Source organism: Megascapheus bottae, chromosome 2, assembly GCF_031878675.1.
Source record: "Megascapheus bottae isolate mThoBot1 chromosome 2, mThoBot2.hap1, whole genome shotgun sequence".
Lineage (NCBI taxonomy): Eukaryota > Metazoa > Chordata > Mammalia > Rodentia > Geomyidae > Megascapheus > Megascapheus bottae.
This window is the reverse complement of record NC_143510.1, coordinates 40340938-40368846: the sequence shown is the minus strand read 5'-3', so window position 1 is coordinate 40368846 and position 27909 is coordinate 40340938. Positions and strand designations below refer to the sequence as shown.

General features: G+C 38.8%; 1 pseudogene; it reads right to left on the bottom strand.

Annotated features, from left to right (window-relative positions):
* Positions 1-450: 450 nt before the first annotated feature.
* LOC150066700 (leucine-rich repeat serine/threonine-protein kinase 2-like) lies at positions 451-27909 on the bottom strand (annotated as a pseudogene).

Genomic DNA, 27909 nt, shown 5'->3' with positions numbered 1-27909 from the left:
AGTTATTAAAGAAATACCTTGGAGTATTGGCCATAGGTCAAGTGGTAGAGTGCTTATCTAGCAAGTGCAGTGCCCTGGGTTCAATTCCCACTGTGCAAGAATAATTTTTTTAAATAAGGCAAACAAAAAAGAAAATTAAGAAGAAGAAGGAGTCTGGTCAGAGCCCACCTTGCAAGGTAGCGGGGTAGGGAAGGTTGGAGGGTTTATGAAGGATCTCAGTGGTTACACATTAGTGGGCTATCTGCCACACATGGTGGTCAAGGCATCAATGTCCCACAGCTGACTCCTCTAACCTAATTATAGGATTCCTCCCATACAGCAGCCTTCGAGAGCTAAAACCATTGCTTCATCAGATTCTCCTTGTCAGTCATCAGTTTGTTCAGGTGCAGTTCTGTTCAACCTTACAAGGGAAGGCTAGAGAATGGAGCTTCCCTAGGGCCCTCTTGCTACTCACAGAACCCCTGTGCTGGAATGTCCAATGAATAGGAAGGAGCAGAGGAAATAGCAGGTGAGAGACATGGCCAAAATACGGATCAGGTTGTCTACGTGATCTTGACGATAGAGAATCCCCATACTTCATAGCCATGCCAAAGACAAAGGAGCAGAGTGCCAGGTAAGCAAGATGCATACCTCAAGGGGACTTCATAAAACAGAAAGCTTATAGGAGGCAGTGCTTCTGCTATCCTGATGATCTGGATACCTCACACAACATTCTATCTCTTGTGAGAATTGTGAATTACTGTTGCTCTTTTTCTGGTATTTCACTACTGTCTAATCTACACTGCTAAAGCAACTCACCATGCAAGGTTAGCCAAATTGTCTGGTTTTCTGTTTGTTTTAGATAAAAATAAGACTCTTATCTCCAACTAACCATCAGAAAACCAGAAGTGGCTCTGTGGCTCAAAATGGGAAAGCAGTAGCCCTGAGCAAAAAAAGACTCAGGGACAGTGCCCAGTGCTCTGAGTTTAAGCCTCAAAACCACCAACAAAAAAGTTGTTATTAATGTACTGTTATTTCTCATCTCTTCTTTTGTCCTTTGGTTATCTCATATTGTTTCAGTATCTTACCTTGTTATCTGATCTATTGCATGCATGTTTATTTGTTTATTTGAAAAAGGATAGGGAGGAGGGAAAATAAGATGAGGGGAGGGAAATTGGGACAAAAACATGAGAAAGGGTAGCAACATTTGTGAAGTAATGCACCTTCTATCTGGTGAATATAATGTAACCCTTCTATTAATTACATTTTTTAAAAAGATCATTTTTAGCATGTATTCATAGATGAAGAAATACTTGGATGTTTGACAAATAAACAATTACAGGAAAAAAAATCATTATCCATTTAAATATCTCCATAATTCCAATTATAAGCAACCAAACCCTTTAGGGTCTGAACATATAATGATGTTCAATTTAAAGATGTACCTAGATTGTTGGAAACAGACTTGGAGGAGAGCCTGCTGGGATCCACTACAACATCTCAACAGCTCACAATCACTCAGAGCATCTAATTCTGCCTCCTGTGCCAGGTTATCATCCACAAAGAAAAGGTAGCCAGGGAGCAAGAGAAATATTGGTTCCTTACTATTCTCTTCTGTTGGAGACCATTGTTTTCAGCCTCCTGAGGAAGTAAGATTATAAGATGGCACCTGCTGCTTTGCCGATGACCTTTACTGTGATTGGCTGCTTGAGGATATAAATAGTGTGGGGTTTGCAGGGAAGACGGAGAAGGGAGATAAGACGGAGAAGGGAGGCAAGACGGAGAAGGGAGAAAAGATGGAGAAGGGAGAAAAGATGGAGAAGGGAGAGGAGACAGGAGAGAGGCAAAGAAGAAAGAAGAGAGAAACGACCTCTGTTTGCAGCGATTTGAGTCTGTGATCATTCCCAGTAAGCCTCCGAAGTGATGTGTCGTTGCTGCGGGCAGCCACAAGTGGTGGCCCATACGGGGACCATTTTTTCAGCACGGTGGGTAAGTACTGGGGAGCCTCGCGGAGAGTGAGGCAATAATCATTCCCAGTCCCCGTCCGAAGCACACTTCAGCACGGTGGGGAAACTAAGGAAACTCGTGGGGGTGAGGCAATAGTCATTCCCAGTCCACCTCCAAAGCACAGGTCACTTCGGCATGGTGGGGAAATTGAGGAACCTCGCAGAAGTCTCTGGCCAGGGTGGAAAGGGTGAGGTAATAAGGGGTTCAGTAAAGAACCGGGAATAGTGGGTTCAGGAGATTCCAAAAACCAGATGTTGTAGTCAAAGCAAAGGTTTGTGCAGTTGTTAAATGTGAATATTGGGCTCAGAAGTCTCCAAGGACTAGATGATTAGAGTCATAAGAGATTTACTTAAAGTTAACGGTACTGTTGTAAAAGAATCCACGGTTAAGGCTTATGTGGATAGATAGCGAAAGTAAGTCACTGGGCTTTGAATGAAGGACTTCTTAATGTACCACAGTGGAATTTACATAAGTTAGATTTAGAAAAAGCGCTAAGACAGGGAGACCTCCCACGAGGAACATTTCCTATGTGGCATCTTATCCGGGAGTGCTTGCTTTCGTCCAAACAAAGAGTTAAACAACAGGTGGAAAGAAGCGCAGAGACGCTCAGAGAGATAGATGAGAGAGAATCGAGTAAACAGGAAGAGGAAGAATTAAGTGGTAGCTATTTAGAAAGCCTGTGCTGGGGTTGGAATTGCAAGACAGGGGGCCACCGGCCCATAGTTCAGCAGTCTGTGCCTCAGTGGGAGGAGCCAACAGCGAGCCTCCTCAGATCTGTCCCCAAGTTAGCTAAAAGAGTAGAAGTGTTAGAAATGGGGGATGGGTGGAGTTTTCCAGTATTTGAGGCCTACCTCAGGTATGGCTAACAACCCCACAATTTGTTAGGTATATGTTGATGTGGCCATTAATCCCCTTAGAGAAAGCTATCCTGACATAACAGTAATACATTATATGAATGACGTCTTATTAGCACACCCAAATTTAAATTTACATTTACAACTATTTGGCTTGATGTTGGATATGTTAAAGAGTCATGGACTTCGTATAGCTGAGGAAAAGGTACAATCAGGTTTTTCATTCTTTATTTGGGGTATCAAATTATGGATACATGTATTAAGCCACAAAAAATTCAAATTGCTATGTTCTGCAGGAGATAGACATTTTAATCCTTCTAGAAGTCGTAAACCTTTAGTATTGTGGAAAGATAGTTTTTCTGGAAACTGGAAAGGACCAGACCCTGTTCTCATTTGGGGGCAAGGAAGTGTTTGTGTTTTTCCACAGGATGCAGACAGTCCCATTTGGGTGCCGGAGAGACTGATACGTCAGATGGTGGAGGCTCCTCAGAAGCATGTCGGTCAAGATGAAGGCTCTTCTACTTACCATGAGTACAGTTCCTGGAATGAATCCACAGGCCAATGATATACAACCCTATCAACATTGCTGAGGACCATGCTGCTGGGAACCTGAACAATCTTGGCCACCCTCCTGAACTGGATGTCAAGGATCCTCAAGAGCTAATTTTGTGGCTCAGTCATCTTTTATCGAAATCCAACTGAGGACTGGAATTGTTATGCTTAATCAACGAGTTGATTCATCACAAGAACAATTGAATATTCTGGAGCAGGTGATGAGCACCTCTTGTGTAGCTGCCTATTCCAGGAGTTTGAACTTGGACATAACATAGAATGCTCATGTTGATAACTTGACTGCCTCTCTATGTACACAAATAATTGGACACATGTTGATATTCCAACCTTGGGTGATTGGTCATGTTTATTTCAGACTGTTTTGGGATTTGGTCAAAGGTGGGTAGGATTGATTGGCTTGGGTTTGTTTTTTTATGTGTTAAAATTGTAATATGTCTATACTGCTTGTGTAAAATAATGCAAAGACAACGTAGACAGTGAATGCTAATACGACAGGTGTTTGCTGCCATGGAAACAGGTGCCTCCCCTCAGGTCTGGCTTGCTTAAATGGACGGCTGGTAGTCAGAGACGAGTAAGTCCCAGTTGTTAGCCTATCAACCTAAGACAGGAGCCAAGTAAAGAGTACTTGGTGATCCCATGACGGGTAAGAAGACTAATGAGCTTGGAGACACCTAAGACAGGCACAGTCGATCTGATATGATGGTAGCCCCACATATCCTAGGTCTTCTTTTTTTCCTTTCTTTCTTTTCTAAAATAAAAATGGGGAGATGTTGGAGACCATTGTTTTCAGCCTCCTGAGGAAGTAAGATTATAAGGTGGCACCTGGCAGCTCGCTAATGAGTCAGTACTTGCTGACCAGGAAGTTTCTTTGCATTTGTTGATTTGTTTTTTCCATGCTTGTGACATGACTACAGCTCAGCTATAGTCATTTGCTTCTCTCATGAGATGGAGGGGCATCTATATGTTTAAAATATTTTAATATATTTTTAAATATCCATGTACTATGTCTTCTTATGGAAACTTACAAGACACTACAAATAACAGTGTAGATGGAAACTTTAAGATTTTTAAAAAAGAAATAATACATATTTTACCATTTTAGAAGATATAGAAACAATGTAAAGGAAAGAAACTTGCCTAACTGTGCTGTCACCATGACTCTAATCAGATCACAGAAGTTGTTGATTATCCTTATAATTTGCCGAGTGGAAAGATCAAAAGTAAAGTATGGCCTCCTCCAGTCCCTACCCAGAGGGCCGTGTTCTTCTGAAGGCAGAGTGCTCTCACTCTCCCGGCATAACATAGCTTGTACTCTGATTCCTTGCTTATTTTTACCATGACTTCCCTAGAATCATAAAGAGAGCATGTATTAATGATCAACATCAACAAGATTAGAATAAGTACCTAAAACATATTCACGTGTATTAACATCTGAAATTACCAACACAGAACATAAGTCATGCATTAATATGCAGGGGTACTGATTCCAAGTCCTAACCACCCACTGTAATTACCAAAATCTCAAGTTCTAGACAACTTACATACAGCTTCCTATGTTCTTTAAATAATATCTTTAAAAAATTGTGTGTTAGTACTGGAGCTGGAATTCAAGGCCTCATAACTTTTTTGTCTCAGATTGGTATTCTACCACTTGAACTACAGCTCCTTGTCTGGCTTTTTAACTGATTAATTGGAGATAAGAATCTCACAGACTTTTTTACTTTGGCTGGCTTTGAAACTTTACCTTCAGCTCTCAGCCTCCTGAGTTGCTAGAATTATAGGCATGAGCCATCAGCAGCACTGGCTCATGTATTAACGGTTAATACTATGAAATAACTAAATGTACCATACACAATTCAGTGTCCATTTGTAACAGCGATTACTTATTCATTGGAGAATATTTATGTCGTATAATGAAGAAATCAAGTGTATCACACTCTGATTCTTTTATTTTCCCAAAATAAAATTTGCATGATGCCAAAAGATGGTGCTGGCTAATATGAATAACTCTGTTCTTACATTTTGTTGAAAAAAAAGAAGAACAGTAAGCCACAAGAGCAGCAAGCCACAGGTCTTCCTTCGATGCAACTTGACTTGTAAAGACATCTCTTACACATATAAAATGAATGAGAAATTTACTTTAAAAACTGTATGCAGTCTATTAGTTCACAGAGTTTTTCTGTTTTCTTGTCCTACACTTCCACAACAGGGCTGTTTTTCTTTGCAACATAGAGCGTAGTATCCACGGCAACCACGATAATGTTTGAATCACTGAAAGCTGCATAGGATAACCTGGAGAGGAGAAAGAATGTTGATATTGCATACAAAAGTCAGACTCTGGTACCTCACACCTGTAATTTTAGCTATTCAGGAGGATGAAATCTGAGGGTCTCAGTTCAAAGCTAGCCTGGGCAGACAAATTTGTGAAATTTACATCTCCAATTAACCAATAAAAAGCCTAAGTGGCTCAAGTAGTACAGTACTAACTTTGAAAGAAAAAGCTAGAAGAGAGTGCAGGGCCCAGAGCTCAAGACCCAGTACTGATGCATGCACATACACATACACCTGAAGCACATAAAACAGAACCTTACACTAGTTCTTATACATGTAAAACACTGGCACTGATTGAAAACATGAACTACGTTTTGCACTTGTTTCCCATTCAAACCAGTGTAAATTGAATATATATAACTGTTATTTACTTACCTTGGGCTACTCAATGTTGGTTCCTCTTGATGATATTAATAAAGATTAAAGCGAATGTTTGTTTGGGTGGAGTTTTAATTTTAATTATTTAATTTCTTTTTACCTAGTGTTATAAGACAGCTCTACCATGGAGTCATACCTCTAGATCTTTGCAGAATTAGACAGGGTCTCTCTCTGCCCATACCTATATCTAAATCCTACTTATGTTTCCTGCTGTAGCTGAGATGACAGGAGCACGTCTCCATACCTGGCCTTTCCTGTTGAGATGGAGTCTTTCAAACTATTTTGCTAGAGCTTCCCTGGAACCATGATCTTTCCAATGTTAGCCTCAGTTGAAAGGGGAGTCTCACTAGTTGTTTTGTCCAGGCTGGCCTCAAACCACAATCTTCCCTATCTCAGTTTCCCAACTAGTTAGCATTGCAGGTGTGATTCACAATGCCTAGATTTTATCTGGTTTTGTTTCCTTGTGCTAGTGCTGAGTCTTGAATCAAGGCCTAATGATCTCCAATTCTGACTTTTTTGTTTTTAATGGATACTACTCTACCATTTAAGCCACATCTCCACTTCCTGGTTTTTGCTAGTTAGTTGTAGATAAGTGTCTCTCAGGTTTGTCTGGCTGAGCTGGCTCGAGCTGTGATCTCCAGATCTTGGACTACTGGGTAGATAGGATTACAAGCATTAACCACCAGTGTCCAGATTTTTAACTGATTCCTTATACAATGGTATGCTATATTTAACTTCTAGATGAAATACCATTATATATGTAAGTTTTAGATAGCATAATAAAATTTGGTCATGAATGTTGGGAAAACTAAGAGTACCATTTACATCTAGACTCAGAAAAAAAATAAATTGCATAGGATATCTTTGCATGAATATAAGTCAGTCAAGTCATGATTTTGCATCATCCAAATATAAAGTACAGTGGTTGCCATATCATCTGAAAAAAAATAATAACAAGCATTTTAAACTCTCAAGATCTGAGGATCAAGATTCAAAGCTAGCCCGGGTGCAAAAGGACCTGAGACTCTTATCTCTAGTTAATCTCTAGAAAATGGAAAGTGGGGCTTGGCTCAAGGGTAGGGGAGTGGCCTTGAGCTGAAAATCTCAGCACCCAGACCGAGTTCAAGTCCCATGACCCACAAAAAAAGGAAAGAAAGAAAAAAAGAATGAAAAAAAAGAAAGAGAAAGAATCTGTCAGATCTGCATGTTAGTGGCTCACACCTGTAATCCTAGCTACTCAGAAGGCTGAGAACTGAAAATCGTGGTTCTAGGCTAGGCAGAAATGTCTGTGAGACTCTTATTTCCAATAAAGCACTCTGAGAAACCAGAATCAGTGTTGTGGATCAAGCGGTAAAGTGTGGGCCGGGAGTTTGGCCTAGTGGTTAAAGTGCTTGCCTAGCATGCATGAAGACCCGGGTTCGATTCCTCAGTACCACATACATAGAAAAAAGCCGGACGTGGTGCTGAGGCTCAAGTGGTAGAGCTCTAGCCTTGAGAAAACCCAAGGACAGTGCTCAGGCCCTGAGCTCAAGCCCAGGACTGGCAAAAAACAAAACAAAACAAAACAAAACAAGCAGTAAAGTGTTAGCCTACAATACAAACAGGCTCAGGGTCAGCAATCAGGCCCTGAGTTCAAGCCCAAGACCAGGAAAAAACCCCACTATATTGTAAGCCATTTTTAGAATTGTAAAAGGATTATTGACACCTATCATCCCACAAAATTCTCTATGAAATAAAATAATTATAGGCTTCTCTTTTGAAAGGTTCTCATACTTTCACTGAGTACTGGTGGCTCATAACTGTAACTCTAGCTACTCAGGAAGCTGAAATCTGAGGATCACAGTTCAAAGCCAGTCCAGGCAACAAAGCCTGTGAGACCCAGTTTACTTAAAAAAATGGGAGTGGAGTTGCGGCTCAAGTGAGCTAAAGAGATCAGGGGTAAAAAAACACAGACATATATTTAAACCATAGAGGATCATATGCATAGATAAGCAAGCTGACTTTATTCAGTGTATGGAGGAGTGAGATTCCATCAAACAAAGAAAAGCCAATTTAGGAAAGGTAGTGGAAACATGTCTTGATGGCAGGGGTGGAGTTTAATGAATGGAGAAAGGAAGGGGAGGTAAATACAGTCACAGACCCAGTGTACACATGTGGAAATGGAACTAGGAAACTTGATGTCATTGGTAGGCAAGAGGGAGCAAAATCATGGAGACTTCAACTGGTCAAGATGCATTGTATCTATAAAGGGACATGTCCAATTCTAACCCCCTCATATGATCCTTCCAATAGAACCATCCACTGACAAATAAGCATGGAGTTGCTCAGAAGGATAATGACTCACAGCTGGTTTGTCCTTGTCTCGATGAGCTTCTGAATGGAAAAGTCATTGGAGAATGAGAAAACCTTTATGTCACATCCTCCCCGCATTACACGCTTCTCAGAGGAATTCGTGGATTCACTCAAGCACGTGAGTGGAGTGTTGGTATCTCCCAGGCTCAGGGTTTTTAAGGGAGCTGCTCCTTTACACTTCTACAACAAAGACAAAACACAGTCAGCAACTGAGGTATCAGTGCAAGCACAGTCAAATACTATCTGTTTTGAGCCTTCTACCACCACTTTCGATTTTAAGTGATTAGAGATGTTACCAATTCAACATGCTGTTAGAAGTGTCTGTGAAAGCAGGATTCAATGAAAGAAATATTCAAAATATAATCCTTATAATTAATCCTGTCACTTCATGCAAAACAATTGTACAAAAATAACCAAATGTGGCAGGGAATTTTGCCTAGTAGTAGAGTGCTTGCCTAGCATCATGAAGACCCAGTTTGATTCCTCCGTACCACATACATAGAAAAAAGCTGGAAATGGTGCTGAGGCTCAGGTGGTAGAGCTCTAGCCTTGAGAAAGTCTAAGGACAGTGCTCAGGCCCTGAGCTCAAGCCCAGGACTGAAAAAAAATAACCTAATGGTTAGACTCTACTTCTGGGTCTCATCAGATTTTTGGTATCCATCAAAAGCTAGGAATGGGAGTTTGGTGTCAGTGGCTGATGCTTATAACCCCAGCTACTCAGGGGGGTGAGATCTGAGAATTGTTTGAAGCCAGCCCAAGCAGAAAAGTCCATGAAACTCTTATCTCCAATTAATCATCAAAAGCTACAAGTAGCTCAAGTGGCAGAGTGCTAGCCTTGAGGAAAAGAAAAAACAAAACTCAGGGACAGCACCCAGACTCTGAGTTCAAGTCCAAGGAAAAGTACAAAAAGAAAAACAGCCATATATATACATATATATATATCAGTAAACATATATATATATATGTATATCGGTAAAAATGGAACCATGGCTGAATGAATGGACAGAGGAATAAACACTTCAGTGACTAAACAGGAAAGAAAACAGAATGTTAGATGAGTTCTTCAATATTAAAGAAAAAGTTCATGGCATGTTATAGTTTTTGTCCTGTGTAAGTGTATGTGTTTGTGTGTTTTTCTAGGAATTGAACCCACAGCCACCTTCACAATGAGCATGTGCTCTGATTACAAACTTAAGGAATATTTATAAGGTATATTTATAAGAAATTACCTGCCTGTCTCATATAAATTGCAATATTTCCATATCTAACATTATAAATTAAACTTCAGTTATCATGTTATATCAGCTCATCCTTATAACATACATTGGTAAGTAGTTTTTTCCAATTATTTACTATGCTTGAAATATAACTAAGCAATAGAAACATGGAAAAGCATAATGTCTGATCCTCATCACTTGTCAGGGAGTTGATAGTTACACAGAAGTTACCTAAGACACATGAAATCAATGTTTAAAATTTTAAAAAATTGTAAGGAATTTTGACATTTACCTTAACAGCTTTATCTTCAAAAATTGCTAAGTTACCATTAGCAGTTCTCACCAAAAGAAAATTTTTCTGCTTGCTAAAAAGAAAGAAATAAAAATAGTTTAAAGAGAACATTTGTGTGACTAAGACATTCTAGATCTCCCTAGCTAGGCTCGGTGCTCTACCACTTGAGTAACAGCTCCTGGCTTTTTTGGTTAGTTCAGCAGAGATGAGTATCATCTCCACTTGTCCAGGCTGGTTTGGAATCAAGATCCTCAGATTTCAGCCCCTTGAGTAGTTAAGATTATAGGTGTGAACCATTGTCAATTAGTCTGTAAATCTTTTTGTTTTTTCTTTTTTTTGCCATGTGCCTTTGGGCTCATATTATTTAAAACAACAACTCGTGCTCAAATTAGTTGTAAATAGCTGATAATAAGAAACCAATCATTCTTTGGAATTTTAAATATCTCCCAGCCACAATAAACAGGCCTCACCCTCACCGTGGCTCCGAGGTGAGAGTCCGGGTGTCTACATAAACCTCCTGGAGCATGGCGTGGCTGCGCTTCTGTTCCTGTTTGTGTTCTGGGTGTACAGAAAATAAGCAGCGTTTTCCTCTGTTTCTCCCATGGCAATGTAATGATTCATGTTCTCCACAGTCCAGTGTCATTCTGGACTGGGAAAACAGATGGGGAACAGCCTGAGATTTCACGTACAACTCAGGATTCCAAATAGCACGTCGTTTGCAGACTTGAGTCCTGGAACATTTTCTTTTCTTTTAGTTATTATTATAATATCATCATTTATTTTATTAATTAATTTATTTTGTGCTCATACTGAGGCTTGGAGTTGGGGTCTTGTGACTTGAGCCACCCTTCCACTTACAGTTTTTTTCATATATTTTTATTGTAATTAATAGAAGGGATACATTATATTAGCCAGATGGAAGGTGCATTACTTCACATGAATTGATACCATTTCTTATGTCTTGGTCCCCATTTCCCTCCCCCCCACCTCCACATTCATCTTGTTTTCCCACCCATTCCTATCCAATTTCAAATAACCAAATATGCATATATCAGATAACAAAGTTAAATACTGTAACAACATGAGATAACTAAGGGACAGCAAAAGAGATGAGAGATAACATAGTACATTAAGGACAACAATCATTCATTATATGACTTTTGTTTCTATATCCTAGAGGACCTTTCATTTAGCATCATACTGTATGACCTTATGTATCTAGGTTTTGCTCTATTGCAAATTTCTGCTAGAAGAGTCCAAGGTTTCTACTGATTATTGCAAATGAGGGAAAGCATTGAGCCTATGTTCCTTTGAGTCTGGCTTACTTCACTTAATATGATTTTTTTCTAAGTCTTTCCATTTCCTTACAAATGGGGAGATGTCGTTCTTTCTGACAGCAGCATAGAATTCCATTGTGTATAAATACCACATCTTGTTGATCCACTCATCAACTGAGGGACATCTGGTTTGGTTCCATATCTTTGTTATGGTAAATAGTGCTGCAATGAACATTGTTGTGCTAGTAGATTTAGTATGCCATACTTTCTGGATGGTTGGGTAAATGCCAAGTAGTGGAATTGCTGGGTCATAGAGGAGCTCTATGTTTAGTCTTTTGAGGAACTGCCATACTGCTGTGCATAGTGCTTGAATGAGTTTGCACTCCCACCAGCAGTGTAGTAGTGGTCCCTCCTGGCCACATCCCCTTAAGCATCTGTTGTTATTAGTTTTCTTGATCCTGGCCTTTCTAACTGGAGTGAGTTGGAATCTAAACATTGTTTTGATTTGCATTTCTTTTATGGCCAGAGATGTTGAGCATTTCTTCATGTGTCTATAGGCCATTTCGGTTTCTTCTTCAGAGAAGACTCTCTTTAAGTCTTTGGCCCATCTTTTGATGGGATGGTTGTTTCTTTGGAGATTAGTTTTGGCGTGATTCAATTTTTTGAGCTGTTGATATATTTGAGATATGTAGGCTTCCTAATTAATTTACTAGCTATGTCCTTTGCCATACAGAAGCTCTGCAGTTTAATGCAGTCCCACTTATCCAGTCTTTTTCTGATTTGTTGTGTTTCTTGGTCCTTATGAAGAAAGTTTCGACCTGTTCCAAGGAGGCCTAGAGTGTCTCCTATTCCTTCTTGTAAAATTTTCAGTGTGTCAGCTTTTACCTCCAGGTCTTTGATCCATTTGGAGTTAATTCTAGTGCAGGGTGACAAAGAAGGATCCAATGTTAGTTTTCTGCAGGTGCTTAACGCGTTATGCCAGCACCACTTGTTGAAGAGGCTGTCTTTTTCCATTCTATTTTTTGGCTCCCTTGCCAAAGATTAGATGGCCACAGTTCTGTGGTTTAAAATCTGGGTCCTCGGTTCTATTCCATTGGACTTTAAGCCTGTTCTTGTTCCATTACCACGCTGTTTTGATTATTATAGCTCTGTAATAGAGTCTAAAATTTGGTATTGAAATTCCTCCTGCGCTGTTCTTTCTGCTGAGAAGTGTTTTTGCTATACAGGGTCTTTTATTATTCCATATGAAATTTTGGATTGCCACTTCTATTTCTTTAAAGAATGATATTGGGGTACTGATGGGTATTGCGTTGAATTCATAGGTAGCCCTTGGCAAGATTGTCATTTTCACAATGTTGATTCTTCCAATCCAAGAGCATGGGAGGTTTTTCCATTTCCTTGGTTCTGCTTTAATTTCCTTTTTTTTTAGTGTTTTAAAGTTTTCATCAAAAAGGTCCTTTACATTCTTAGTTAAGCTAATTCCTAGGTACTTTATTTTCTTTGAGGCTATTGCAAAAGGAGTTGCTTTCCTGATTATTGCCTCGTTCCTTTCACTGTTGGCATAGAGGAAGGCAGTTGATTTTTTGAGGGTTAATTTTATATCCTGCTACCTTTTCAAAGTTTTGTATCAGCTCAAGGAGCTTGGGAGTGAAGTCTAGAAGGTTCATTAAATACAGAATCATGTCATCTGCAAAGAGGGAGAGTTTCACTTCCTCTTTCCCTATTTGGATCCCTTTAAGCTTGCTTCTTGTCTTATTGCTCTGCCTAGGAATTCTAATACTATGTTAAAGAGGAGTGGAGAGAATGGGCATCCTTGTCTCATTCCTGAATTTAGAGGGAATGGTTTTAGCTTTTTGCCATTAAGTATAATACTAGCTGTGGGTTTGTCATACACTGCCTTTATTATACTGAGGAATGTTCCATGGATTCCTAGTTTCTCCAGATCTTTTAGCATAAAGGGGTGTTGGATCTTGTCAAGTGCCTTTTCTGCATCTATTGAGACAATCATGTGATTTTTGTCCTTGCTCCTGTTGATGTGTTGAATTATATTAATTGATTTGTGTGTGTTGAACCAGCTTTGCCTCCCTGTGATGAATCCTGTTTGATCATAGTGAAAATTTTTTTTGATGAGTTGTTGTAGAAGGTTGGCCAGGATTTTGTTGAGAATTTTTGCATCAATATTTATCAAGGAAATGGGTCTATAGTTCTCTTTCTTTGATGAATCTCTGTCTGGTTTGGGGATGAGTGTTATACAGGCTTCGTAGAATGAGTTTGGCAAAGAGCCTTCGTTTTCAATTTCGTGGAAGAGCTTGAGGAGTATTGGTGTGAGCTCTGTTTTGAAGACTTTATAGAATTCAGCTGTGAATCCATCTGGCCCTGGGCTTTTCTTAGGTGGAAGTTCTCTAATTGCCATTTCTATTTCAGTGCTTGAAATAGGCCTGTTTAGTTGGTTTAGGTCTTCTTGGCTCAGGGTGGGTATGTTAATATTGGCTAGAAATTCATCCATTTTTTCTAGATTCTCAAATTTGTTGGCATAAAATATTCCCTCATGATCCTCTGGATTTTGGTAATTTCTGTCGTGGTATTACCATTCTCATCTGTGATTTTGTTTATTTTGATATGCTCCCTTCTTTTTTTGATAAGATTTGCTAAGGGCCTGTCAATTTTGTTAATTTTTTCAAAGAACCAACTCCTTGTTTTGTTGATTTTTTCTATAGTTTTTTTTGGACTCCCAATTCATTTAATTCTGCTTTAATTTTAATAGTTTGCTTCCTTCTACTGGGATTAAGGTTGGTGACACGTTAAATTGTTCGTTTGTGATTTTTCCATTTTGATATTGTAGGCACTCAGAGCTACAAATTTTCCTGTGAATACTGTCTTTGCTGTGTCCCAAAGGAGCTGGTATTTTGTATGCTCCTTTTTGTTAAATTTCATAAACTGTTGGATTTCTGTTCTGATCTCCTCAATGACCCATTGTTGATTCAACAGTGTGTTGTTCAATCTCCATGAGTTACAGGGTTTTCGTTGGTGGAGATGTGTGTTCTGTTCCAATTTGATGCCCTTGTGGTCCGAGAGAGTGCAGGGAATGATTTCAGTGTTTTTGAATCTTCCCAGGTTTGTTTTATGGCCTAAAATGTGGTCTATTTTGAAAAATTTTCCATGTGCTGCTGAAAAAAAAAACGTATATTGTGTTGTTGCTGGGTGAAATAATCTGCAGATATCTGTTAGATCTAGTTGGTCTATACAGTTGTTCAATTCTAGGGTTTCTCTGTTGAGTTTTTCCCTTGTTCATCTGTCCATAGGTGAGAGTGGTGTATTAGTCACCAACAATCACTGTATTTTGATCTATTTATGGTTTCAAAGAATGTAAAGTTTGCTTGATGAAGTTCGGTGCTCTGGATTAGGTGTGTAGATATTTAGGATGGTTATTTCCTCCTGGAGGAGGGATCTCTTTATTAGTATGTAGTAACCTTCTTTGCCTTTTCTCACTAATTTTAGTTTGAAGTCTACTTTATCTGATATGAGGATGGCAACTCCAGCCTGTTTATGGGGGCCGTTGGCTTGATAAACTTTGTTCCAACCTCTCACTTTCAAAAGATGATTGTGTTTTGGGGCAAGATGTGCCTCTTGAAGACAGCAGAACGATGGATCTTGTTTTTTGATCCAACTAGACACTCTATGCCATTTAATTGGAGAGTTAAGTCCATTGATATTGAAAGTTAGGATTGAGAAATATTTATTAGTTCCTACCATTTTTAAAAGCTTTCATTAGGACCAGTGTCTTGAGAGTTCCTGTGGCACTTAGATGGTATGATGTTTAGGTGCCATTCCTTTCTCTGTATTACATTTGTGTTGGTTTTCTATGAGTAGAACATCTTTGAGGATTTTCTGTAATGTTGGTTTGGTTGCTACATAATGTTGCAGCTTTTCCCTGGAATGGAATACATTTATTGTTCCCTCAGTTATGAATGAGAGCTTAGCTGGGTACAGTATTCTTGGTTGATACTTATTTGACTTAAGGGCATGACATATATGCTTCCAATCTCTTCTTGCTTGCATGGTCTCTGCTGAGAAACCTGGGGTTATTCTGATTGGTTTTCCTTTATAGGTTACTGAACCCTTTTCCCTGGCTGCCTTTAGGATCCTTTTTTTGGTTTCTATTGATCCAGTTCAGATTACGATGGGGGGTGGGATGTTCTTTTCTGGTCAGGTCTGTTTGGGGTTCTAAAAGCTTCTTGTATCTGAATGGGCCTGCCCTTCCGGATATTTGGGAAATTCTCTGAGATGATTCCCTGAAGTATATTTCCAATACCATTGACCTCTTTCTCCACGCCCTCCTTAATACCAATTAGCCTTAAATTAGGCTTCCTAATTGTATCTTGGACCTCCTGAAGCACTCTCTCATTTTTCCTAGATTTGGATTGACTCATTTTCTGTTCTTTCTCTATAATAACTAAATTATCTTCAGCCCTGGAAATTCTCTCCTCTGCATTGTCTAACCTGCTATCAAAGCTATCAACTTATTTTTCATCTCCCTTGCTTCTAATTGCTCATTTTTCATGCCTTGCATCTCTTCTTTTAGATCATGTATGGATTTAACTCCTTGATTTCCATTTGAGTGGTTAGCTCAGTAGCTTTATTTTGTTTGGACATTTACTGGAGTTCGGTCACCTTTTTGTTTGTGGATTCTATGAATTCATCCATTTTCCTTTCAAAAACCTTTATTATGGCCTCCTTTATGGCCTCTCCTTTTTCACATATCACATTGTTTATGATTTCCTCTTATTTAGCTATGGCTTCTTCCCTTATCTCTTTCTTTGTGTGTTCACACTTTTCATTCATGATGTTTATCAATTGCATTTGTATAGCACTTGGAAGACTCTCCTCTAGGTTTGCCAGTGACTGTTCCATTTTCTGTTTATATTGGGTGGTGTCTGTTATTCCTTGATTTGACATTTTTCTTGAGTTTCTTGTTCTTCCCATTTGAAAATGGGAGCAAGATTAATACTAAACACAATTATAATTTTTCAGATATAACCAACATAGACCTCTTTAGCTGGCTGACACTAGATGTTCACAATTTTTGATTGGTATTATTACTCTCTCTTTCCTTTTGTGCACTTACAGAGCAATCTAGTACAACCACTTATAAGTGATTTATGACCAAAAAAATATGCCTCTCAATCCAATCTCTATTGTATTTAAGTCTCTCTGGCCCTAGAGTATAATTGAATACCTAGATATACAGTATTGTTCAACAACCATCAAATGTAGATCCATGCATTATAAGAGTTGAAGGATGAACAGAGGACCAAAGATAGAAAAATAGTATGAGAGACAACAGGGGAGGTATGAAAAGAATAACGTAGGAGTGTAAGATTATTATAGTAATGTAGAAAAAGATATAACATAAGGATAACTGACCTAAGTTGATAAGCGGGTAGAGTATTTGAGTACAAAATTTGGTAAGGAGTAGATAAAACTTATGAAAGTAAGAAGGGTAATAAGAAGAATATATCGAGAAAAGAGGGAGGTAGATATAGGAGATTTCAGTGATGAAAAAATTTTAAGAGAAAGAAAGAAAAAAAGAAGCAAAGTAAGACAAAAACAACAACAAAAAAAAACAAAAAAACAATAGGGAACGAAAAGCAGAATAACAAAATCCAAAAACAAAAAAATCAAAAACAACAATCCCCCCAAGATAAAACCAAAAAAAAAAAAAAAGAAAAGAAAAAGAAAAAGGCGGGGGGGGAGATTCCTCACTATTATGCGGTCTTACCTAAGAAATACTAGGGTTAAGAACAGGAGATTAAAAAGCAGGTGACTGTATCAATATAGATATCATTTGCATTCAGACTCTACCCCGAGCTGTCACTATGTTTCCAGGAACAACCAAAGTGACAGAGGGATGCGGGAAAGGAAAGAAAACAAAAAAGAAAAACAAAAACAAAAAAAAAGAAAAGAAAAGAATCCTAAAATTAAAAAGAAGGTGTAGGTAAAATGGTAAAGAGAAAATAACAACACCTAAAAATGCAAATAAAAAAGGAGGAGAAGAAAAAAAGAAAAAAATACCAAGAAAAAGAACAACAAAAAGGGGCATTCTTTAGTTTTTTGGGAGGGCGGGGGCAGGGCAGGATAGGAAACTTGTGTGTCTACTAAATTCAGGATCCTAACACTTCAGAAAGTCTTTTTCTCTTCTGATTTGGCTTTGAGGTTTTTCAGATCCGATTGCTTGTTTAGGAAAACAAAGCTGAAAGATTCGTGGGGGGGTTTATTTACCAGGCTTGTGGCCTGACACAGGGGATGGACTTCAGCAGCACTGGGGCCAGATTTCCAGCTAAGGTATCTCTGGGAAATCCTTTGCCCTATAGATTGATGGCGCTGTCAGCAACACCTCTCAGGCTCCAATTGCTTTGGCCGGGTTTTGCCAGCAGTCAAGATGGTGCTACTCTCAGCTTGGGAGGGGGGACGGGATACCCTCTCAATGCCGTTCTGCGAGCAGAGGTGGAAACTTCTCCTTGGAAGTACTCACAAATTGCTGGATTCTCCGGTCCTGTGAAGCTGGCAGGTCTCTGCATGGCCGGGTGTTGGCTCTGGGCTTGCGCAGGCTCTGTGTGGCTCTGTCTGCAGCCAGCAGGTCTGAGGCACCAAGAAGTGCTGCTGCTCAGATTCAGAAGAGCAGCTTTGTCTCCGCGGCTGGTACCGGTCCCCGCTGTCTTCTTTGGGCCGGATTTCTGCCTTTTTCCTCTGTGACTGAGATCTCTGTGTCGCTAAAGCTTACTTAGGATCGATTTGAGGCATGAACTGTCCAATACGCTGCCAGAACTGGTATCTTGGCAAGAGCTCAGAAAGACTCAAACTGAACCACCGCCATCTTCTGCTGCCTCCTCCTTTTCTTTTCTTTTCTTTTTTTTTTTTAAAGTAATGTCAGTACTGGAGCTTGAACAGAGACAGGACACTGTTCCTTAGCCTTTGCACTAATGACTGACACTCTAAAAGGCCACACTCCACTTCTGGCTTTTTGCTAGTTAAATGGAGAGAAGAGTTTCATAAACTTTCCTGCCCAGGCTAGCTTTGAACTGTGTAACACAGCTCTCAATCTTCTGAGTAGCTAGGATTACAGGAGGGAGCCACCAACTTGTCATTGAAGTGTAAATCATTACTCTATCCAACCTATTATCAATTTTAGGATGTAGGAAAGTTTTCCTCAAGGATTAAAAGCCATCATTTTGCAATGCAATTCTCAAGAAAGACTTGACTTGGTTTCCCAGTCTTACTCAGGGGGGAAGGGAGAAGTCTACCTTCAATAAGGGATAATTAGAAAAGACATGAACAATATTCCATCACCCACAATATCCTCAAATACCTTTCCACAACTCTAGCTCACAACTCCCTTTTCAGTGTTTTCTGTTAACTGGAGTCTCACAGGCTTTCCTGCTTGGACTAGCTTTGAACTGTGATCCTCAAATCTCAGTCTCCAGAGTACATTATAGTCATAAGCTACCAGTACGCAGCCAAGATCTAATGTTAACAGCTCCAGAAAATTATCCTGCCCAAAATGTAACAAGTGCCATCTGATGACTGAAACGTTGCCATTTAGGAGTATTTTCTGACTAGAATCTTGGTAAGTGACAAGGGCTCAGTAATTTTCAAAATCTATTTGTAACTTATGGATTTCTGAAATTGTTTCCCAGTGCAGTAATTAGATTTTAAAAAAGGATTAGAGACTGGCAATATAATGAGCTGTTAATACACACACACACACACACACACACACACACACACACACACACACACACACACACATATTTTAAAGAATGAATACAGAGAGGCCCTACCAAGATGCACTGAAAAAAAGAATAGATAGAGCCATGATGGAGGTGATAGCCCAAAAAAATAATTCACTAGTTTTATGTTTAATTCAGCTAAATCTAGACACAGGAAAAAAAATTAACACAGCCTGTCCCAATTCCCTTAAAAAGGTAAGCCATTCAGAAGTATCTCAAAAAGGAGTCATTTCTGTAGATGAAGCAACCATTTTGCACACCACTAAGTTGTCTCAAAGGACTATGATTTTCCCCTAAGTGACAGCCATACCTCTGCTTGGAGAAGCAACTGCAATACAAACAAGTGATGGAATCGGTCATCCTTTCAAGGGTATGTCTCTTGGTCCAGTCTTTAGCATCAATGACCATAAGAACACCAGACTGTGTTCCTGACATGATCCAGCTTTCCTTTTCAGCAGGGAGATGCACAAAGGCCATGCACAATATTCTACTATCGGTAACTTGCGGGTAGAAAAAAGAAAATACAATCTAACCAGCTTGGGTTTTCGATTATTGACTAGTACTTAATTCAGATAAAATTGTCAATCTATGTAACTCATTATATTTGCATGTTTACTTTAGAAAACAATGCCAGTTTAAATTTTCAAGATACAAGTTGCCTAGCAAATAAAGCTTTCCTATCTAGAATGCATCTGTACTGGTGGCAAATGCAGTCATTGTATTTGAAATGCCTTTTGTAAAAAAATGAATGATGTAATTTGTGAGTAAGAATGAAAGGGGGAAGAAAAATGGGGGGAAACAAAGGAAGGATGGACATTGCCCAAGAAGCAGTGTACTCATTACCTGACTTAAGAAATTGTAAGCTCTTTGCCCAACTCCTTAAAAATAACAATAAAAGGGGCCTGGAGCCCCAATATATATATATATATATATATATATATATATATATATATATACAGGCTCATATATATATATATATACATATATATATATATAGTGCTTTAGATGTGGCTCAAGTAGTAAAATATCTACTCTAGTAAATTTAAGGCCCTGAGTTCAAAACCCAGGATTGCAAAAAATGAAAATAAAAATAAACCCTTTTTAATGGAAAAACTAGCTGGGTGCAAGTAGGTCACATATGTAATCTTAGCTACTCAGGCAGCTTACATATGAGGATCAAGTTCAAAGTTAAACCTGAAGAAAAGTCTATGACTCAGAACCTAAGAGATGTCCATTCACTTTTTTGTCCATTCACTTTTTTGATCAAGGCTGGTGCTCTACCACTTGAGCAATAGGTTCATTCCTGGCATTTTGCTGGTTAATTGGAGATGAGAGTCTCATCAACTTTCTTGCTCCAGCTGGCTTCAAATCATGATCCTCAGATCTTAGCCTCTTGAGGAGCTACAATTACAAGCATGAGCCATGTGTGCCTGGCTTGAGTTTTGTTTTTGTTTTGTAATACTGGATTTGAACTCAAGGCCTTACTTATTAGATAGGTACTGTATCATGTGATCCATAACCCTAGTCACTTAGGGAAATATTTTTAAAAGGCAAGACACACAACCTCAGAAATTTTCAATATATATAAACAACAAAGATTCATATACCCTTAAAATATCTATATCTTGTGCAATTTAGGAGCAAATAACACCCCCCCATGCACCAATGGTTCACCCCTGTAATCTTACCTACTCAGGACACTGAGACCGGAGAATTTCAATTTAAAGCCAACCTCGGTAGGAAAGGCTATAACACTCTTATCTCCAATAAATTACTCAAGGCCAGGAGTTTGGCATAGTGGTAGAGCATTCATGAAGACTGGGGTTCGATTCCTCGGTACCACATACATAGAAAAAAAAGCCAGAATGGTGCAGTAGCTCAAGTGGTAGAGCTCTTAGCCTTGAGAAAGCCTGAGGACAATGTTCAGGCCCTCAGTTCAAGGCCTAGGACTGGAAAAACAAAACAAAACAATAAACTACTCAAAAGCCAGAAGTGGAGCTGTGGCTCAAGTGTTAGAATACTAGCCCTGAGAGGAAAAAGAAAAGTTCAGGTACTGAGTTCAAACCCCAAGACACACATACGCATACATTCACATGCACATGCACACGCACATACGCACACACACACACACACACACACACACAAATGCACTAAACTATGGACAAGCATTTCACTGATAAGGAAACACACACACACACACATATATATATATATGTGTGTATATGTATATATATATAGTAATTATAGAAAGACATACAAACATTTCTAGGGTATTGTCTAATTTTGGTTTGTGTACCATAATATTACTTTTATTTTATAAACATTATTCGTTCTGTGTGGGTATATGTTCATTTATGTATTAGACTATATATACATATATAAATACATAAATATTCTAATACATATGTATACCCACATATATGTACAATATATGATGCTCTTTACAATATGCTAACATATTTGCTCATAAGAATATCTGGCCAGAATACAGTATGAACCTAAATGAAAGGACCTCTAGGATATAGAAACAAAAGCCATATAAAGAGTTATTGTTGTTCTTAATGTACTGTTATCTCTCATCTCTTTTGCTGTCCCTTGGTTATCTAATATTGTTACAGTATTTCACTTTGTTATCTGATATTGGATATATGCATATTTGGTTATTTGAAATTGGATAGGAAAGGAGGGAAAACAAGATGAGGGTGGGGGTGGGGGGGAGGGAAATGGAGACCAAGACATGAGAAAGGGTATCAATGTATGTGAAGTAATGTACCTTCCATCTGACGAATATAATGTAACCCTTCTATTAATTACAATAAAAATATATGGAAAAAAGAAATACAAAAGACCTAAGAAAAAGAATATCTGGGCAGATGTAGGCCTTTCCTGAGGGTTTTCTTTCAAACATTTTTTAATTAGCTTCTCAACCATAGGCCATGGGGTACAGCCATATTCTTTAACAGGATCTAAAACATTTACTTTTGTCTCATTAATTGGAGGTAAGAGTCTTATAAACTTACTGCCTAGGCTGGTTTTGAACTACGATCCCCAAGTCTCAGCCTCCTGAGTAGCTAGGATTAGCATCTGTTACAATCTTCAATTTTAAGACTACTCTGAAGGATATTAAGGATAAACATTCAATAACAAATTATTGAATAAAATGTATAATGAAAGAAATGAAGCCTCATAGGGAAAAATGGTTTATAATTTCCTGTTTTTCTTTATTTATGTCAGTCCTAGGCCTTGAATTCACAGTCTGGATGCTGTCTTGGAGCAGTTTTGCTCAAGGCTAGTGCTCTACTATTTGAGCCACAGCTCACTTCTAACTTTTTGGTGTTTAATTGGAAATAAGAGTCTCAAAGACTTTCCTGCACAGGCTGGCTTTGAACTGTGATCCTCATATCTCAGCCTCCTGAATAGCTAAAATTACAGAAATGAGCCATTGACACCTGACACAATTTTCTTATTCCTGATACTTCCTGTAACCTAAATATGTAGCCAGGAAAATTCAACAGTGTCTGAGTTCATGGCCTTTAAGGAATAAATGACCTAATTGAGACAGTTATATTTAAGCAGAGTCTCCCAGCAAGGTGAAGTCAGGAAACGTTCCTGGTTGAAGGGATGAGAAATATCAAAAGGATAGAGAGGACAAATTTGAGTTATGATAGTCTCCATTGTACTAATTATTAACATACAAACATCTCTCAAGAGACAGACAGACAGATAGATTCCTGGAAGATAGATAAATAGATGGAAAAAGATAGATACATAGAAGATAGATAGGTAGATATATAGATAGATAGATAGATAGATAGATAGATAGATAGATAGATAGATAGATATAGATAGATAGACAAATAGATAATAGGCTGATATGCATGAACACTGATAATATGGAATATATTCATTTAATAATGCTATATATTTACATATATGTATTTACATGCTATTTACATAGTAGCACAGTAAGACTGTGCTACTGATACAGTATTTTAGTCCTAAAGATACTATGCATTTCCTGAAAAGACTTGGAAAAAATCATATTAAGTGAAGTAAGCCAGACACAAAGGAACATAGGCTCAGTGGTTTCCCTCATTTATAATAATTAGTACACATCTAGGACTCTCCTAGCAGAGGATTACAATAGCTCAAAACCTATGTACATAAAGTCATATAGGATGGAACTAAATGAATGTTTCCTAGGATATGGAAACATGAGCTTTATCTGTGTGATTGTTGTTCTTAATGTGCTATGTTATTTCTATTCCCTTTTTTTGCCCTTATGGTTAATCTCATGTGGTTACTGTATCTGACTTTACCTGGTATATATGTTTATTTGTTTATTTGAAATAGGAAAGGGAAGGGGGAAAACAAGATGATTGAGAGAGGTTGGGGGAGGGACACAGGGACAAAAACATGAGAAGGGGTATCACTGTGCAAGAAGTAATGTACCTACTACCTGAAGAATGTAACTGTAACCCATCTTTACATTATCCTGAAAATAAAAAAGAAAGATATTGTACATTTCCTTTGAATCAGGTATTGTTTTCTTTTGTTATGTTTTGGATATCGATTGTGTTTCAAGGAATCATGTGCTGACGGCCTGGATTCTAACTGCAGCAGTGTTCAGAGGTATTTGGAGGATGAGGGCCCTGGTCACATCAACAGACGAATCCACTGCTGGACTCACAGCTGACTGGACTTTTGGGACAGTGGGAAACTGTAGGACGTAGAAGTAGGGTTCGGCTGTAAAATGTAAACCACTGAAGATGTTCCCTTGAAATGTCTTTCTCTTTCTCTCTCTCTCTCTCTGTGTCTCTTTGACTCTCGCCCCCTCCCCCTCCTCTCCTGGCTGTCATGACATGAGCCATCTCCTCTTCCACATGCTTTCCACCATGATGCTCTGCCTCACTTCAAGTGCAAACCAATGGAACCAGCTGACCATGGATGAACACTTCTGAAAACATGAGACAAAAAGAAATATTGACTCCTTTGAAGTAGATTTTCTCAGCCATGTTGTCACCAGCATGAAAGCTGACTCACCATCACACCATTCTCAAAACCTAAACCAATGACTCGTGCCCATCATTACCAGTTCTAAAACAGATCCCCACGAAGATGTGCAGTGATGTGATGCAAACAAACCACAGTCGTTGTCATTTCTGTCACTACATCCTGAAAATGCCATCTGTTGCACATAACCATCCCCTGTGGTAGACAAATGAGGCTCTCTCTTTTACTAATGGCACATGTATCTTTTGAAACTATTCTGGTTGTTTTCTTAAAACCAGAGATATAATCAGAGCCAAGTGTACTTAAAAATCATGAGCTCCAACCCATTAGCTAGTTCATTAGCAGCCTTTATGCTTACCTTCTTAGAATTTAAAAAGGGGAAGCTGATTTGAGTCTCTTTCAATCATTTGTTATTCATTCAGCACACTAATTGGGTATCTATTATATAAGGTACTATTCAAAGACTACTAAACTACTCAGTGTCTTTCTTTCCTTGATAAATTCGCTATTAGAATTTGAAATCACAGGTTCATAGAGGAGGAAGCTCAAGGGGTCAATTAGTCTAATTTCTAAATCTTCACCCAATGCACATTTCCATTTATAATGGTTTTCACCCCTCTGGCATCAATGACAAATGAGAATTGCCCACAAAGTTTGGTTTTATTTTTTTCACATCAACTCAGAAGGCAATAAGAAAGATGATGGTAAATACACCCAATTATTTACTTCAATATGGAAATGATTTTAACCTTTTCTTCTTGCTTCCAAAATATTTTACTTGGAGTGTGGGAAGTGAATATTATTTTATTCATACATTCAGGAAATATGTAAAGTATAACAACCTTCAAATGATTCTTTAAAGTCATCCACTGTATCCCCTGACCTTAGCTATATTAGAAATTTGCTCATGAGTACCTTGTAGTACTAAGTGACAGAGTCTGTTTAGTACTTGGGTTAATAAATTATTGTTGAATGCATGAATAAACAGGGAGAAAGGATGGATAGCTTTTCTTTGCAGAAATATCATAGACTTCCATCTGTAATCTTATTCAGAAGGCTGAGATCTGAAGACTGTTGTTCAAAGCCAGGAAGGCAAGGAAGTCCATGAGACTCTTATGTCTAGTTTACCAGCAGAGAAGGTGTGGCTCAAGTGGTAGACTCTGGAGTGGAAAATCTGAAGGACAGCACCTAGACCGTGAGTTCAAGTCCAGTGTCAGCACACACAAACACACACAGACACACATACACACACACAATTTGTTTGTTTGTTTATTTATTGTCAGTCATGGGGTCACCAGGATCTGGCAAGAATAACATTGTATTTACCCAAAGATGGCTATATTTATATAGATGACCACAGAGCTGAAGCTAGTCACTAGTCAACTTGAGTCAACCACACAACTCTCACTAAAAATTACTAAAAATTCATCGCTACAAATGGATTTCCTGTTGAAATTACCCTGTTGAGTATTGAAACTCTCCAAGCCACTCAAAATGGAAATCTTCCATCAATATTTACCCCTGGACATACAGATGGACATCCTGCCAGACTGCAGCCCTGAAGCATGATGAACTGAGCTAACTCCTAGCTGTCCTGGCTCAGTGAAGGTACAAAAAGCGTTCTAATCTAGAAGTACACAGGCCATGACTACAGAGATGTACAGGCCCCCTAAGCAGACAGAAGATTGCCCATTTGGTAAACACAGCCTCTACACTGGAGAATGCAAGGGAATAAAAAGTCAAGACCCAGCTGAATGGTCAGCCCACCTGAGTATCACGTGGCACTTATGTGCAGGCCTTCCAAGAGAAGGTCACACTTTTGTTTCCACTTTTTCCTAGATGGAGGAGATTTATTTCCAACTAACCCCCAAAAAGCTGGAAGTGAAGGTGTGGGTAATGCAGTGGAACACTAGGTAGGAGGCCTGTGGAATTCATCTCCATAGAAGACTTCTTCAAACCTCTAGTTGATAGCAGTTTCTATTTATTGCTCCTTTATATCTTTTGATAGTTTTGTAATTAAGTTGACTATCTAAATCTCTTCCAGGACATATCAGAGTTACATATGGCCCAGAGGAGAACCTATTAGATATCCTTTTGGATTCAGTTTTCATTTCGATTGAGTTATTAGTTTAGCAACAACCTTACTAGGCTTAATATTTTCATTTTACAAATGAGAAAATACTAATCAGCTCTCAGACATGGCATGGAGAGAGAAAAGACTTTGTCTCTAATGCTCCCAGTATGGAGTCTGGCACACAGGAAGTCTCTAAGAAATAGTATTTAGTTAATATCGAATAATCCAGCGATATTTCCAGCCAGAAGATTTACTCTGAAGTTTTATGAGAAGTATTTTACTTCTAAGATACATTTATTTAAGACAAAAGGGAAAATACATATTTGGAGCAAAGATAAAAACCAGGCACTGGAATCTGGGGAACCTGGAAGAAAAGAGTACAAACTAGAATTATTTTATACACTGAGATATTCTCTAATATATTTTCTTCTGCCGTATACATAGTATTTAAATATCAGGATGACATCAAGACACTGTAACTTTATTTACAAATAACTGTTCAATTTTGTAAGAGATATCAACCTTTTTTAATGCCAACTTTTTTTTTTTGCCAGTCCTGGGGCTTGAACTCAGGGCCTGAGCACTGTCCTTGGGCTTTCCTCAAGGCTAGAGCTCTACCACTTGAGCCACAGCACCACTTCCGGCTTTTCTATGTATGTAGTACTGAGGAATCAAAACGGGCTCTTCATGCATGCTAGGAAAGTACTTCACCACTAGGCCAAACTCCAGGCTCTATACTAATTTTTTTATTTGGTCATTTATTTGGGTTTTTGTTCTTTATTGTACTTGTTCCTGAGTTTGGGGAAAGTTATTTCTTTTTTGTTAAAATTAAGGAGCTGTATAAAAGAGTTATGATTCCATAACTAATGAGTACAATGCTTCTTGGACAATGTACCCCTCCCTTGGATTTTCCTCCACTTTCCCTATCCCATCCTTGCCCATAAGTTGTACAAGTCATTTTTTACATAGTATATACTGAATTCTATGACTACATTTGTTCACCCTTACTCCCCCCATTCCTCTACCCTCAGATATCAATTCTTGAATACCATTCTCAGCTCAAACTGAAATCAGACAAAAACAAAACATTCATAAAGAGTGTTGCCTCTGACTGTTTCTTACTAGTCAAAAGTTGAGCCAAGTCTGTATTCCTAGCTACTCAGGAGGCTGAGATCTGAGGATTCCAGTTCAAAGCCAGTCTGGACACTAAAGAGAGACTCTAATCTCTAATCACTAGAAAACAGAAAGTGGGGCAGTGGCTCAGGGGTAGGGCAGTAGCCTTGAGCTGAAGAGCTCAGGGATAGCGTCTAGGCCCAGAGTTTGAGCCCCACAACCAATGACAAAAAAGCTGAGCCAATTACAAGTAGGCTTAAGTAATTCTAGCTACTCAGGAGGCTGAGATGTGAAGATTTTTGTTCAAAGTCAGCCTACAGGCAAAGGCCCATGAGACTATCTGCAGTTAACCACAGAAAGCTGGAAGTGGAGGTGTGGCTTAAATGGTAGTGCCAGCCTTGAGTGACAAAAGCTAAGGAACAAAGCCCAAGCATTTAGTTCATGCCCCAGTACCGATACACACACACACACACACACACACACACACACACACACACACACACACACACACACACACACAAATCAATGCCATTACTAAAACAATAACCATCTCTTCGCAATATGTGTCTCCTGAGCCCACATGTGAAGACACTGGTTGAAGAGAGAAGCTGCAGGGAAATGTCTGTCTTACCTGGTGTACCCTCTGAGGTCTTTATCCCCAT